Source organism: Ictidomys tridecemlineatus, chromosome 9 (genome assembly GCF_052094955.1).
Source record: "Ictidomys tridecemlineatus isolate mIctTri1 chromosome 9, mIctTri1.hap1, whole genome shotgun sequence".
Taxonomy (NCBI): Eukaryota; Metazoa; Chordata; class Mammalia; order Rodentia; family Sciuridae; genus Ictidomys; species Ictidomys tridecemlineatus.
The window spans coordinates 81,359,048-81,376,568 of record NC_135485.1 but is presented as its reverse complement, the minus strand read 5'-3'; the positions used below and the strand labels follow the sequence as shown (position 1 = coordinate 81,376,568).

General features: G+C 33.4%; 1 long non-coding RNA gene across 3 annotated transcripts in view; it reads right to left on the bottom strand.

Moving 5' to 3' along the window:
• Window positions 1-11,623: 11,623 nt before the first annotated feature.
• LOC144366842 (uncharacterized) overlaps window positions 11,624-17,521 on the bottom strand; it is a 34,993-nt gene continuing 29,095 nt past the window's right edge. For all 3 annotated transcript variants that reach the window (XR_013425986.1, XR_013425985.1, XR_013425984.1), the window contains one exon: window positions 11,624-11,826. This is a non-coding gene — a long non-coding RNA (uncharacterized LOC144366842). The remainder of the gene's footprint in view (window positions 11,827-17,521) is intronic.

Below are 17,521 nucleotides of genomic sequence, written 5' to 3'. Positions count from 1 at the left end.
TTAATTATATATACACGTTTACATTTAGATAATGAGAAACTCATTATACATGAATAAAAATAAATAAAATACATAATATATGAATATATATGTACATATAATTCAGTAAATTCCTGTTCATCATGCTGTAGTTCTAATGAGTCCCAGCAATGGAAGTGAAAGAAAGAGAACAAATAAAATTTCAGTAATGGAAACTCTCTCATTTTTGAAGATATGTGGTCACTGATAAAAAATCAAGACAAATGAATTTGAAAAATTCCAATTAAGAGAAAGTTTTCAGCATGGTCAAAGTACAAACTATTGAGTTTTCATAACTACAGAAATCAATTGGTTAAAATATAATTTAAATCAGGTTTAATTTAAATTAATACTAAAATATAAAGATCTTGGGAAAAATTAGCAAAAAATTTCTGGAAACTGTTTTTTTCTTTTCTTTTTTTTCTGAATGGGGGTAGATTTTCTACCTATAAAGGAATGAAATTTGAAAGATGATACAATTGTTATTTCTCTTTTGAGGTTTTCAAGTCTCTTATTTCTTTTTCTTACCAATTTGCTCTGGTTAGGACAACTAGCACTAGGTTAAGATGTGTTGAGGTTGACTGTCTTTGTATTGTTCCAGACCTTAAAGGAAAATCTTTCAGTATTTCTCCATTGGAGAATTAGTCCTACCTTTTTCATAAAAGGCCTTTGTAGTGTTAAGTTTCTTTCACAACAAATGGTTGAGTTTTTCATGAAAGTATAGAATTTCGTCAAGTGATACATCAGCATCCATTGAGATGACCATATTAATTTTGTTCTGTTAATGTGGTAACTTTGATTTATTTGCATATATTAAAACATCTTTGCATCCCATAGGTGGGACTCTCTTGGTTATTGTCTATAATCCTTTAAAAATGTTATCAAATTCTGTTTGATAATATTTCATCACTAGTATTTTATGTATTTCTTATCAATGATATTGAGCTGTAGTTTAATTTTCCTGTGTTGCCTTTGACTGGTTTTTGTATTGGAAGGTGACAGACAGTTTGTAAATGTTCCCTTTTTGAAGTTTTTGGTAAGAATTTAAGGAACATTGGCATTAATTATTCTTTAATGTTATGGAAAATTTGCCTGTGAAGCCATCTGAACCTGGAATTTTTCTTTGTTGGAAATTTTTTATTAGTGATTCAATATTATTATTTATTACTTTCAGTTTTCAGCTAGTTTTTATTAGTGATTCAATATTATTATTTATTACTTTCATATATTATGTATTTTATTTATTTTATTCATTTTTATTTCTATTTCTCCTTGATTTAGTATTTGTAGGTCATATGTGTTATTTATTTTAAATTGTTCAGTGATTTGGCATGCTACTATTATTGTTCTTACAATGTGTTAGATTTTTGTAACATCATTTAGAGTGTCTTCCTTATTTTCTTTACATGAATCTTCTCTCCTTTTCTTGGTTATTCTAGCTCAGTTTTATTTTTTATTTTGTATTTCCAGATCTTATTTTGTATTTCAAATTTCAAAGACCCAAATCTTAGTTTAGTAAATTTTTTTACAGTTTTTCTGTTCTGCATTTCATATTTTTCTCTTCTAATATTGAACAAATTCTTTCTTCTGCTACCTTTGATTCAGTTTGTTCTATTTCTCATTCATTGAAGGGTAATGTGAAATGCTCATTGGAGATCTTTCTTCTCTGTAAATGCAGATGTTTGTTGTGATACAATTCCCGTTTATTTTTTATTTTGCTGTAGTATGTTCTTCTGTGTATTTCATTTTGCTTTTCATTTATCTAGAGATATTTCCTAATTTTTTGATGTGTTATTTTGCCCAATTGTTGTTTAATAGTATGTGTTTAATTTTTCATCTCTATGTGAAGTTCTTTATTTTTCTTTTGTTACTGATTTCTAGATTTTATTTCACTGTAGTTTGAAAAGATACTTGAAATGACTTCAGTCTTCCTAAGTTTGTTCCTTTGTTGTATAGCATAATGCATAAGCTACACTGGGCAAGGTTCCATGTGCATTTGATATTTTATATATATATATCTCCTATTGCCACTGAATCTATGATGAACAAATTAACACAAAATTAAATCAATCATAAGGGAAAATTATGCAATTAAGAGTGTGAACACAAGATGTTCCAGATGGCTGCAGGCATTATGCAGCATATTATTTTATGGTTAATTAATTTACAAGTAGAAGGAGTACCTTTAAAATAATAATAAATATAGACTAATGGTATACACCTAAGCTAGCCCAGTCATGTATTATAGTCATCAAGTAGTTTGCACTGTGTATGAGCATATGTGCTGTATTGTGTATGGCTGGTGACACAGCAGGTTTGTTTGCAGTGAATTGCCACATTTTTCACAATGTTACAGTGGCTCTGATAGTACCAGGGGATAGGAATTCTTTATCTCCATTATTGCTCCCTAGGCCCCAGTGTAAATGTCATGTGTTGTTGACTGAAATTTTCTTGCATAGCACAAAGCCATGTGGCTGTTTCTCCCTTCTCCTATGTCAATTTTAACATTATATTTTTAAGTGCTCTGATGTTGGCTAGATGCGTGTTTATAGAAACAGTAGCTACAGGGGAATAGGAACACAATGGTGAGTGTGCTAGTTTTCAGTCAAATTCACTCTGTAGCATCATGTCTTGTATTTTTGTCTCTTATGACAATTGTAGACTTAAAGTCCACCCTTTTTTCTGTAAGGATAGCCATCTTTCTCTCATTTTGTTGCCATTGGTGAAGAAAATCATTTTTCTATCTTTTTACATTCAGTCTATGCATAGTCTCAAATCTAACCTTTTAGATTTATAAATGGTATACATTTTGATATTGTTTAATGTCTTTTGATTTATGAATTTAATATAGTTACCCTTCATTATTCACATGTAAGGATATAATTGCCACTTTTTCTGTATGTTTTGTACTTCAATTATTATTTTCTTCTTTTCTTGCAATCTTCTTTTTTAAAACGTTTATTTTTGTTGTAAAGTAGTTTATTTTCTCTTCAGATTTTTGTATTTTCTATAGGGCTTTTTTCTTTGTGTTTCAAAATTTTATAAAATTTAAATGTAGTTGATAATAACATTATTAGTATAAATTCTACATTTTTACTTCATGTCTCCCATTACTGATATTAGAATTTACTTAATTTCTATAGTTATACTTAGTACTTTTTCTCTTAAATTTATAAAGAATTAAAAGTGATTGGTGCATCACCATCACAGTCATATCATTCTGTATTTTACATGCTTTTTAAAATATGTTTTTATATATGCTTTCACTTTACCCTTTGGTGTCCTTTAGTAACTTCCTTTAGTAGGTCTTGTGGTGACAAACTACCTCATTTTAGATTTATAGACTTTTCCCCCCCATCTCTCCTTTACTTTTAAGAAGCAGCTTTTTCAAGTATAATATTTGTGGCTTGTAGAATTTTTAAAAATACTTTGTATATTCACCCAAATCTTTCCTCCTTTGTAAGTTCTGGTTGTAAAATCAGTTGACAGAGTTGTGATGGTTCTTTTTTATGTAACAAATCACTTTCATCCCAATTCTTGGCAAATTATCTCTTTGTCTGTACATTTTGGAATTTAATTGCAACATGTCTTCATGTAGCCCTCTTTACATTATATCTGTTTGAGGTCTTTTGGACTTGATGAATTTGGATGTCCCTTTTCCTCTCCAGAATTGAAAATTTTCAATTTTTAAAAAAATAAGCCCTTGTAATCCCCACAGCTCAGGAGGCTGAGGTAGGAGCATCAGGATTTCAAAGCCAGTCTCATCAAAAGCAAGGGATTTAGCAACTCAGTGAGAACCCTTCTCTAAATAAAAATATAAAAAAGGGCTGGGGGTGCGCTCATAGGTTGAGTGCCCCTGAATTCAATCCATGGTAACACCTCCCCTAGCCCCACCAAAAAAAGCCTCTGTTTTTTTCTCTTTCTCAAATACATTAATGTGTTCCTTCAATAGTGTCCCATTCATCCCATTCCTCTGGCTGGGTTACTTTAAATGATTTGTTTTTGAGGTTGCTTATTCTTTCTTTGCTCATTTGAGTCTGCTATTGAAGCTTTCTACTGAATTTTTCATCTCATTTGTTGTATTATTCAGTGGCAGAAATGTCTATATCAATTAGGTTTCAGCCTGTGTCTTGGATATTATTGCCAACTTTTCATTGGGTTTACAGTGACACTTGGGAATAAAGTAGAAAGATTTCAACAAGAAGAAGCAGACAAACGTGTGTTCAGGAAGGATACAGTGGAGCACTGCTTGCTGAAGAGATTTGTGTGGGTAGAAGTTGATAGTTGCCTTGTATCCAGAAAAGGAAAAAAAAAACCCAAGGGCCTCTTAGAATCCCCAAGTGCTCTCTTATTCCGTCAGACTCAGGTGCTTCTACAGGATGCTTATTTCAGGAAGAGCCCAGATCTGCTTTCTAGGGCCACCTTGGGATGGGATTCTATTCGTGTGTGTGTGTGTGTGTGTGTGTGTGTGTGTGTGTGTGTGTGTGTGTGAAAGTGTTCTGTGGCCACAGCTATGATTGAAGAAGGTCCAGGGTCAATGGCAGACTTTGGTGACATTCGTATGTTGCTAGTTCTGCAAGTGCACTGAATGAGGAAGTTATGGCACCATGCTGGCTTCCACCAAGGTTTCAAAGGAGGCCCTGGGAGGCCAAGCAGAGGTTTACCACAGGGTTGGGATGCCTGCGAAACCCTCAATAAGGTCATGCCTCATGTATCTGAGTTAATAAACCTACAGTGGAAGATGCCAAAATGATAGATTGAAGAGCACATGCTACAGCTTTCCAGGAAGGCACCTGTCACCAGGACGCAGACTCAGTGAGCAATCACAGTGACCAGAAAAGCCATGGGGAGAGGACTCCCTAAGGTCTTGGAGGCCCATCCCTCACTACCACATTCACACACATGGCAGTTGGAGATTGAGGATTTAATATCTGCTCAGGCTTTGATCTCATTTTGGGTCACTCACTCCTTTCTAATTACCCCATTTTTCCCTTTGAAAGAGTAATGTGTACACTGGCCATTTCTGCCATTGCATCTTAATATTATGTAACTTTAAATGTTTTTTTCCACAGCTTAAAATGTAGGAATTTACTTTGATCCTCAAAGGGGACTTTGAACAGGGATTTATCAGTGATGATGAAAAAGCTATGACTTTAGGATTATTGGGGTTGGAGTGAGTGCATTTTTATTGTGTGATTGTCATAAACCAAAGAGGTCAGGGAAAGACTGCTATGGTATAAGTATGTCCCCCAAAGCTTCTTGGGTTGGAATCTTGGTCTCCTGTGTGGTAAGATAAAAGCCAATGTGACTTTTAAAATATGGGCCTACTGGAAGTTCCTTAGTTCATTGGGGACTATACAAGAAATACTGGTCTCCTGGAGTGAGTTCTCCAAGACTGGGTTGTTAGCAATCCTGAACCTGACCCCATCCCCAAATGGCTAACTTCCTGCTTCAAGATGAGATCTGTTCTTCCCACATGTAATTCTGCCATTGCCATCCACCATGAGGTGACACAACCAAGGAGTATCATAGCCAGAAATTATACCATGCTGTGTGCACTTTCAGCTTCCAAAACTTTAAGATAAATAAACCTCTTTTCTTTATAAAGTTAGCCTGCATTTGGTGTTTCATTATAGTAACAAAACAGGCTAGCACAATGGATATTCATATTAAATAATATGCTTTTCCTAGTCTCTCATTCAGTCTATATTCAAATCTTCTCCATTTAAAAACTTGGTGATATATTCCTATTCTCAGTATTCTGCTTGAGTCATTATTAGTGGTATCACTGTTTGTATTCACTTCTGTGTATCATGAAACCTGGCCCTGCCAAGTAACTTAACTTTGCTAGCCTTTTCACACTGATAATGCTGCACAAAGAACTGTACAGAACTTCCACAGGCTATGTCCATAATGGGTTTCTGCCGCCTGGCTAAATCTTCCTACATTTTTTCTGGAGGGAAGGCACTGGTCAATATTGAAAATAAAAAAATCATTTTTTAATATTTTTCTATTCCTACTATTGTAGTGATTATTAATCACTTTGATAATCTTTGAAAAATATTGCTTACAAATATATTTTTAAAATGGCTCTTTAAAATGTTTTTTGATTTGAAATTTTTATGCTAATTGCAATGTAATCTATATTACTCAATCTCTGTTCAGGTGGTGAAATTCTTGTGTTTTATTGATGCATGCTTTTGGCTACAACCCTCATCTACTCTCCATTATCTCTTTCTTCCTTTGGTAATAGAATATCTGAATACAAGTTGGATTCAGGGCTATATTAACTACATTTATCTACTTCCCTTTGGGAAAGGTACAGCCACATGCCCAGCAAATTCAAGCTATTAGGATGTGGTTTTGCAACTACTGGGTGATGACTTTAAAGTTAAGGGTTATTTCCAGCACATTCCTTTTATCTCTTTTCCCACTGGCAGCAATGCAAATTAGCCAGGGAGAGCCAAAGCAGACATCTTGGACTATAAATTGAAAGTTCAAGGTGAGTTTGGCAAAGCAATTTGAGAGAAGACTCTGGTCTCTAATGACAGCTACGGCACCTTTGTGTTGCCTTAGTTGCCAGGGCACTGGCTTTTTAGATGAGGGAAAGCTAATCTCTGCAATATTAAGTGTACCAGTATTTTGAGCCTCTCAGTTATACCTCTGAACTCAAAATATATATACTATATTCTTATAGCCACTTCGTTATAATAATATTGAGAAAATTTAAGGAATATTAAGGTTAAATAGAATTAAAAGATTGCCCAAATCAGAAATTAAATATTTCCAAGTTAGCCAGACCATTTTCCAAACCAGAAAATGTTTTCTATTTATCAGCCATGCTTGTGTATTTTATAAATAATCATTTGGATCCAATAGTGAGTTAGAATAATGTTAGGGATTCATAGATTGCTGATTTACTGTATTGTGGATTAAGTTAAATATGCAATATTTCCTTAGCCGTTCCAGATGACGAATGCTAGAACTGGCTCAACATTTCATTCACTGCCTGTGTATACTTGTCTACCAGGATGATAAAGCACTAATAGATTCTTATTACTAACCACGGGCAAAATGTGTTTCTTTTCGGCATTTTTGTGACTATCCTAACATTTTACAATGAATGCCCAGAGCAAAGTGGAAGAGGTGGCATATAATAGAGATGAAGCAAAAAGTAAATGACAGGATAGAACACAGATATATATTCTTAAGATAAAAAATATTCAATGTAACTCTTTTTCTCTGGATAATGACCTATTGAGAAAATATTTCAAATTACTAGTTCATAGAATCATGGGATATTAAGCTAAAAGGCAAGGTGAATAATAATCTCGTGCAAACCTCAGCTCCGAGGAAGGTGATGAATTAATACCCCAAGTCCACATGCCGGTTAATAGCATTTTTCCAAAATCGAAAATTAGAAAAGTCAGGAGAATATCCAGCTCTCTAGTGATTCTTCTTAATTCAATGCATGTAAGAATGTTATGTAAAGTTGGATTTGTACCATCCACTGATCTACATAATAGGTAAATAAGCAGACAAATGATGGTACCATGTGACCTGTGAAACAAAGGGTATGTCACAAGGGTGTGGAACCCAGGGAAGAAGTGAACCTTGTTTTAGAGGGCAGACAGCTGAGTTTTTGCATGGAGGAGCACCATAGAGCTGAGGTGCAGCATAGTTATTGTCAATGAGGAAGGGGCTGAAGAAGGATACTCTGGCTAGGAGGAATGCCTGCAGAGGGCAAGGGAGCCGTGAAAGTCCATAGTGACTTGAAGATAGCAAGAAGCCCAACATAACTCTGAGGCTGGAGGATTGGTGGACATGCTCCCTGTGTATCAGTGAGTGTGTGAGTGTGTGCTCCTTGTCCTCCTTGTCCTCCTCCTCCTATACCTCCTTCTTCTTCTTCCAGTTGCCTCCCCTTTTTAATCTTCAGAGTAAAAGGGGAAAATAAATGAAGAAATATTTGGGGTATGAATAATATAGACATAATAAAGACTTTCCCCAAGATGAGGGAAGTGCTGATGGAAAGAAAAGGTGAAACTTGATAGGAATATAAAAATAAAATACATATTCAAACCTGGGAACTATAAATTGCAACAGATGTTATGTTTTTAATAGGAACAGAGGATTATGGGACGTAAAACATCAATTTAGAGGTAGTGCAAATATTGTTCACCTGTAGATTTCCAGAATGACTCAATATATCTGAATGTCATTTTAGAAACCTAAGACAGCAATAAATATCATTAATTATACTCATCAGGAAGTAAATCAGAAAATACATATAAAGACACCATAAGTGCCAGCTAAGTGGTAGGTTAGTGAATAAGTAAATAGTCATATTTCTAATGATAATAATTATTATTGCCATTTTTATCTACACTATTTCTGTGATGACAGTAACCTTAGATATATTCTACCTGATAATGAAAATAAATATCTCATCCTTGGGAAAAAACAGAAATGCAAATGTCTGTTTGACAGGCATCATTGTAAAGGTAAAGTTGAAAACACAAGATTAGATAAAATCCTTATGGAATTTTGTTTTTTATTTGTTTTGTTGAAAGAAAATCACTTTATAAAATTTGAACATGCTAAGTTAAACAAATAAATACTAGAGCCTGTTAGCTATCAACAGGAACAATAGAACTGCTACACTTGTGTCTATGCTGGAATAAATAAATTGCCAACTTCACAGCAACCTCTAAGTAGCAGAGAGGGCTGGCTCCCAGCCAAATTTGAAATATGCAAAGTTTTTCTTCAGCTGCTGCCTTTTCAAATCCAACGCAGGGAGTGGAGGAGGAGAGATTATAGAATATGACCTGAAAATGTCTTAAGGGAGTTTAAGCCTTGGGCTTATCATGGCATATTCTATTCTCTCAATCATATATTTTCATAAAAGTGAAATGAAGTTAAATGCATATTTGAAATTGGCTTGAAGGAAAAAGAAAGTCACAAAAGAGAAACATGGCATTAGGGAAGCATAAGACATTTTACAGGAGACTTGACTTTTGTAGTAATGGTTGTCACTGATTATTGGTACATAAAACTCCAGTGTCAGTAACTGACAGAACTGTTTGATAATGGGCTTCATAAGTCATTGCCCAAACCTGAGATTTGTGTGACCTCAAACATAATCTCTGAAGATAGTATTCCTAGAATATCAGAGATTCTTTTTTGCTTTTCAGGGATAGAAATGCAGAAAAATGCAGACAAATTTATTTTTTCCACCCTATAAGGAGAAATCTTTACCACCATCACTGTGATATTTGTCACAGCCACTTGTGCATGCATGGTCAGAGGATGCCTGTCTAAGCCCAGCTCTTCTTCATTTGCTTTCCAAACATCAACTCATTTAATTCAGCAGCAACTTTTTTAAAGTTCCTTGTTGTGCAGATGAAGAATTTGAGGTTCAAGAACTCATAGAACTTCTTCAACTTCACACCGAAATTTTTTTCATTTAGTTAGCTATCATTTCTGTGAGCTCAATGTGTTTTAAGCTGATCTGATTATCTTGCAGAGGGAATCTCTGTTATGGGAACACAACTCTATGTAGAATTGCTATTGTAATGGCTGAGTTGCTTCTGTAGTTGGTGTGCTGAAGGGAGAAGCAGTGAGCCCATAGTTCTGTGACCATCCACATGCACAGAAACCTAACAAGATCACAAAATCCAGGTGCACTTCTGTGGGGTATAGTGCAGGCAGTGCTGAAACATTCACTCACTGGCATTATTTGGTTTATGACTTCATCTTGCTTATTTGATGACTTCCAAAATTAAAACAACTTTAAGTGTAAATCATCATGTTCACCCATACTTGGATTTGAAATAATCTAAGTATGTTATTCTGGATAGATATGCTATTGCACATTATGAGACCCCTGGTGGATGCCTGAAAACAGTTAGTACCAAACTCTACCTCCACTATATTTTCTTAAACATGCATGCATAGAGAAATCCAATGTCTCTTCTATCTTAACAAATAACTATCACAAATGGTGGCCTTAACTTTTGTACTTGGAGGTAGGTTAGAAAAAACTAGCACAGATTTATTTTTCCACTTTCATCTATGGAAGATTTATTTTAACTGTAGATCAAATGATTTACTTCTTTTTTTCATTAAGTTAAAAAAAATCACCTGTTCAGTTAAAGGAAAACTGTAAAGAAATTTATAGTTTCTGCTTTGCATATCCAAATTGCCATCATCACTACACTTGTAGTTTGGAGGCATAATCATACAAAATAACTGTTACTTGAGCACAAGTGCTATAATACCTTGAAAGATGATGTGATAACATAGATAGCTACTAAGTGACTAACATGAAGGTAGAATTACAGTGTGAGTACCCTGCATAAAAGGATGATTCACACTCCAGTGGAATGGAGAGGACAGTGTGAGATTCCATCTTGCTTCTCAGAATGATGAACAATTTAAAACATGATTCTTTATGGAATTTTCTGTTTAATATTTTTAGACTGCATCTGACACTGGGTAACTGAAACCAAAGAACATAAAACTGTGGATAAGAAGAAATTACTTTAGCATTAGTAAAAGGCCGCAATATTTAAAAGAAGAGGGATTTTGAGCACTCTACTAATTATTTCATATCAACAACTGCCTAATTATCATATAGTTAATGTTATCCTATTTGGTTTCAAATAAGCACTGATATAAACCTAAAGTTTTCCTGCTTTAAAACCTCATTTCAAAATTGTAGGATCCTTCATTCCTACAGTAAAACAAGTACCTTAATAGACCATAAATCATTGTTGTTGATCCATAGAATCCAATTGAGTATATATTTTCCCCTCATATAAAGTTTACTTTTTTGCTTATTTTTATTTTATTTACTTGCTGAAGTAGTGCTAATTGAGACAGATGGCTTTATGATTTTTTATTTTCCATCTCTAAATAAGACATTCAACTGAACTCAGATTTAAAAATGATGTTTACCTCATCCTTTTGCAATTTCCCCTCTAGACTTCAAAATTTAGTAAATGTTTTAGGTTGGAAGAATTTAGAAAAAGGTTTAATTATTTGCAAAATACATAGAATAAATTAGAGAACCAATTCACAACCAAGTTGAGGTAAACCAAATCAATTCTAAACACATTTAGATTCACTTTCCAAAATGACATTTGATTGTGATTCTAAAATTCAACTACATCTCCATTAATAGTGTTATTGCATTTGGAAGTTTTCTCACTACATATTTTAGAATATTTAACTCTACTTGATGGGCTACACTAATCCTAATTGCAAACCTGCCTTGGTTATCTATGAATTCAGTTTCTAGTTCTTAATTGAATCATAAAACTGTAAGCTAGTAAAAGCCTGATGTTGTTTGTTATTGATTTAATTAAACTATCACTCAATTTCTGCTTCTAACCTATTGGTGAAGTGGTATGGAATGTTTATTCCTTCTATCTTCTTTAACATTTGCAGATATATTCTCTTATCATTACAGCCTTATGAAAACAAAGAATGTGATTTTTTTTCTTGTAGAATAACTCCTCATTCTAGGAAAGGGAGAGTCACTTACTTACCTTTTTTATTCCATTACAATGTATCTAATATCTAGAGTTGTGAGAGTATGAATTAATTTATTCTTTCACCATTTTTATTCAAGCATATTTCATATCAAATTATCTAATCAGCAATGACCTCCAGCGGGTTTATGGCAGATAGTTTAGTGATTAGATTTCCATCCTTCTATGTCTCTAGGTTTCTCCATTCTGGTCATACTGCTCAGATTCCTTCAATGGTTGACACTTTCCCTCTTCTTCGGAATCATCTTTCTTTCTTCTGTAAATAGAATAGCAATACTGTTCAAATCACAGAAGATGATAAAAAAAATCCTTCCAGCAAGACACCACAAGATACTCAGGGACCTTGGTTAATCAATGGTCCATCCCAGAAGAATATGTCCACTTTCTGAGCTTAAGTGATTCATCCTGGTTTCCTTAGCTGAACATATAAGGCATGGAATAGATGCTTTATTTTCTGGCCATAGTGTCTACCCTGTGTATCAGGAGCAACAAATAATCCACCCCACGCCTCTTCAAATAAGCCCCAATAGTACCTAGAGGTCAGAAGGCAAAGCAGGTATAATGAATTACCTCTATCTTTGAAACAATCAGATTTTTGTTTTGCAGTTACTTTTGAAATATAATTTAAGTTTTTGTCAAAAATATTCATATGAGAAATGTACTAAGATGGTTTCCTGTTGTTCATATAATCTGTAAATTGGAGACTTATGGTCCTGAAAACTCTCAGACAATGCATTATCAATATGTTATATAGAAACCAGTGTGATGTACTTAGAAAAGGATTCAATGAAATCAAACAAGGGAAAGGGGAAAAATATAGCACATATGCCATTTATTATTTCCTTTTGTGTTGTCTTTCATTCATTCTCTTCTTCACTATATATTAATTTACTAGAAAATATGTATTGATCACCTAAGTGCTAAAATCTTTTTGATTCTTTAAATCCCTCAACATCAGCTGAGTGTCAGCCTTTCTATTAAGGTCTACTGGACACTCAGAAGCAAGAAGTCTTGTTCGTGCTTGAAATCCTGCTGCATGCACAGTTGTGATCATGTTACTATGGACCTAAGAGTGTTATCTTTAGGAATCTACTTTTATGCCACTGTATTGTCATTTGTTTCTGATTTTCCCATACACTGTGGATTTATCAGACACAGGATGGTATAATGCATGTTTTATAAAATTTATCAATGACATGTAATTCTATCCAGCATGGAATCTCCAGACATAAATTTTATATACTCTTCTCTATTTTGCTCATACATGTACAGACACTTATACACATGTAATGCTGATGGTATTCTGGTATCCAGGGATTTATTCTGGCAGAAGTTGAAGTAAAAAAAGGCAGAAGTGAAATACAAACTTTTAAAAAGTGGATAATGAATGTTTATAAGATGTACTGGAATAATGGTAAATCCATAGTTACCTGAATTACAAGTGAACCATCCCATTTCTTAGTTATTTTTAAGTCATAATGTTAGTGCACATTTATGGATGACATTATGATAACTCAATACATGTATGCAATGTGGAATGTTAAATCAATATGATTAAACATTTTAATTCCTCAGTTTTGTCCATGCTATGGACACACTAATTCCTTACTTCGTCTCTGTCACCATTTGTTTTTTTCCTGTGAGAGAAGTCAAGTGGTCTGAAGTTACACTCATGCATAAAGCATTTTAAAATAGCCTTCATTTATGAGCAATCATCTATGAAGGACTAACATTTGTGGAATCTTGCTGTGTCCTTTTTCTGAGATTACAGCTTCTGTACAAAGTGACAAATATATTTAGATGGAGCAAAAAGTGTTGTCTGTACAGTGTTCGATTTGTAGAGTTAGCATTTGTATCTTTTCGGATAAAATGCCCAGAAGGGAAATGTTGAAGAATACTAATAAATACTAATAAATAACTAAAGTAGACTTTGTCCCAAAAGGGCAACAGCAGGCTGTATTTTCAGGGGATAAATTTGTGTAAATGATTTACATTTCTTTTCTCAGGAAATATTGTAAATACATTTTCTGACTTTTTATTTTATTCTCTCAAAAATTTTAGAAGGAGAGAGAAAAAAGTCGAGAGAAATGAGAGAGATTTGTAATCATTTATCTTATGTCTACTTCAGGGTAATATTATATACAGGAAATCTTTAGAAATAGAAACTTTAGACAATTCAACAGTTTTTCTTAATTTATACATTTCTTGTAGCCAAAGTCTTATTGATTGAATAGATGTCTGGTAAAAGATCATTTTATAGATATTTATAAATTAAGAGGATGATAAATATAGAGTTATATCTAATTAGCTATACATTCTTAGTAGAGAAAGAAGAAGGTAGTGTATTTGGTGAGGATTTTTTTCTCCATTTCTGTAAGGAAATGAGCAACATTCTAGATGAGCCATGAGCATAAATTTAATTAAAATGAGAGATTTTTTTTTCTTTTACTGGTGAAAGTGTCTTATTGAATGGTTTCTTGTGTGTTGTTTGTATCAGTGCCTACACTAGAAATACCAATACTTGACTTTAGCATAACACAGGAGATGTCTGAATGTTGCAGTAGAGCACAAGAAAAGATGAAGTTTATTTCTAAATAATAACTTAGAAGACATCTATTGACCCATTTTACAAGTGATGACACTGAAGCTCAGGGAGGTAGAATTAAAAGGATAGACTTATGGTTCAGAATCCAAGTTTCCTCATTTCCAAGAATATAGTCTCTTGGTGTTTTATGTTCATACTGACAAAATGATACATGATATCTCAAACCACTACAAAACCCACTTTTGTCAAGGTAATTATTTTCCATTAAAATTAATTTAAATGCTAATTTCAGCACAATGTCTCAAAGGTCACCAAAAACTCTTAATATAGTTCTTCAGGTTTACCTATGTCAGAAAAAGTCAAATTTTATGCTGTATGTAAGCTTATATGCTCATCTTCCAAAGTTACAGGGATTCGGGTGGAAGACATGGACATGTGGGTAAGAGAAATTTCTTGCCCACAGCAGAGTGAGCAGCATGAGCATAATGTTTGTATTTGCAAAACCAATGTGGAGGTACCAGGATTATAACACTTACAGAGGGTGTGCCCCACAGATGAGGACCCCTCAGTTAAAGGAGCTCAAATCTCTTATGAATGTCTGTACAAAAAGCTGTCATTTTGCTGAGGACACATTACCTTTATATTGTTGGAGAGTAAGGAAAATTCAATTTTGTCTCCAAAAGATCTCTATAAGAATGAGACAGTTCATGATAAAAAATTTTTTGAGAAGCCATTCCGGGAAAAGAGGGTAATTAGTAGTTGACTTACAGTGCAATGGACCCCTGCAGAACTATGACCCTACACCCTTCTATTATGCACTTATTTATTCGTCACTCATTGACAGAAAAATTCATTTTTTTATCTTTCTATTCATTTATTCTAGTATTTATTCAGTGAAGATTCCAACTGTGTGCCAGGAACTGACCTTTACTTGCAAAACTTCATTTAAACCAAATGAAATTATTTTCCACTTAAAGTCAATCACTCAATTAATGTGTTGACTTTTATAAGACAATGTAACAATTTTCTGATATTTTTTTCAACATAAAAAAACATAACACTCATTGAGATTATCTTGCTTTTAGAATCAACTAAATACCATATTTTTATTTATTCTTATAGGATTCCTAAGAGCAAAACTTAATTTTTTTTCCTTAAGTTGAGCTCATACAATTGCAGTTTTCATTTTTACAACTTTTTTGTAATTCTTGTTTCCTTTGGTATTTGTCAGAGTAAAAATGTATTTATCTCTAGTTTCCTAACTTGCAGTCTTAGTCCTAGAAGAGAGGCTGTACAATCCTCAAACATTTCTTTTATACTCTATACTTCTAGGTAGTCTCTTTCTGATAGTTGGAAATTACACATTAATTGAAATTGATATCTCGGCATTTAGTCTATGTTGCAGCTGGGCTTTTGTTTGGTATTCGAATTGCAGCAATTAACAAGTAGTTATATAATTTATACCATTTTCAAGTGGGAATATATAGATATATATGTGTGGGGTGATGTGTGATAGAGAGGTGATGGGAGAGGGAGGGAGGGAGAGAGAGGAGAGAGAGAGAGAGAGAGAGAGAGAGAGAGAGAGAGAGAGAGAGAGAGAGAGAGAGAGTCAGTCAAAACAGTACCTTGAACATTTTTTATTCCCCCTTCATAGCCTACGTTATTGTACCTACTGAAATGTAATTAATAATTGAGGATCAAATTTCTATCTTCTACCTGTTGATTGGCTATAGTAAAAAAAAATGCCTTAAAAAAGAGTTATAAATAGAGCTTAGCAAACAGAAATAACTCAACTAAAATAACCTGAAATACCAAGTATTAGTAAGGATGTAGAGCAACTGGAACTTATATGTTGCAGGAAGAGTGTAAATTAATGCAATTTCTTTTAAAACAATTTTTCACAACATCTACCAGAGTAAACCATCAAAAATATAGTAATAGATGTTGATTCCCTAGTGGAAACTATTAAATTTTATGCTATGACACTTAAAAGACCTTAACAAATTAAGAAACATGGAACATCAAGGATTAGAATATCCTCTATCATAAGGAGAGTAATTCTCCCCAAACTCTTCTGCAGATACAACAGATTTTATTTAATGTACCATCATTTTTGTTTCTGTTTCTGAGGGAACATGGTGGGGGGACTGGAAATGGATAGCTGCTCAGATGTATGTAGTCAAGGGTCAGGTACCCAAGACATGCTTATAGAATAAGCAGTATCTAGTGGATTTTTATAAGAGATTACAAAACTTTTAAGAGACACTCATAACAGAGATGATATGATATAATTGAGGGGAAAGATAAAGAGAATTTTGATACAGTTTAGCAAGTAGAGAAATATATCACATAATAAAAGTCCAGAAATAATTTGTGACAGAACTGGATGGCATGTCCCATTCATGAGAAAATAATAGCTTTTCAATAAATAATTATATATATATTTATATAATATATATATATATAAAATATATATATATATATAAATACTAACTCATTTAACACCACCAAGAATAAAAAAGTTAAAATGGTACACACTTGTAATCCTGGTGACTCTGAAGGCTGAAGCAGGAGGATTGCAAATTTAAGGATAGCCTCAGATATTTAGTGAGACACTAAGCAACTTAGCAAGATCCTGTCTCAAATTAAAAAAAAAAAGTTAAAAATGTCTGGGGATGTGGCTGAGTGGTAAAGTGTCCTGGGTAAGATCCTAAGTACGAATAAATTAATAAAATATGAGAGACAAATATAAAACACTATTATGTAACAATAGGTATATTAACTCACTTGATCATCAGAATTGCCATAGTATTATTTCTTTCATAGAAGAGCAACTTCCAACTGAGAAAAGTTGTATATGTTCCTCAAAGTCAAGTGGTCATTAAAAGGAACCAAAGTTGAACCTGTGCAATTTGTGATTAATGCCAAATAATAGTATTATAAAAGTAAAAAGAAACAGATAAAATTATTTTAAATCAACATTTTATCTCACCTCTTGACAATATGTCAAGGCAGGTATGAAAAACATGTTAAAATTAGCATGTCCATATTAGTAAGAAGTTGAAAGAAGTCAATGTCCTCCATGAGTAGTTAGTATTATACTGTGGAATTCAATCTAACAGTATAAATCCGCTCTATCAGCAAGCACAGATGCAACTCAAACTATAATTAGCAAAAGATGCATAAATAAATAATATATTATTTAGAAATATTTTCATTCACAGTAAAGTGAATTGTTTATTTATGGTTTAGATATTGGGTGTCCCTCAAAAGCTCATTTGTGAGAGAAAATAAGAAAATTCAGAGTGAAATGATTGGGCTATGAGAGTCTTAATCTAATCAGCTTATTAGGCCCTTGACAAGGACTAACTGAGTTGTTAACTGGCAGGTAGGATATGGCTGGAGG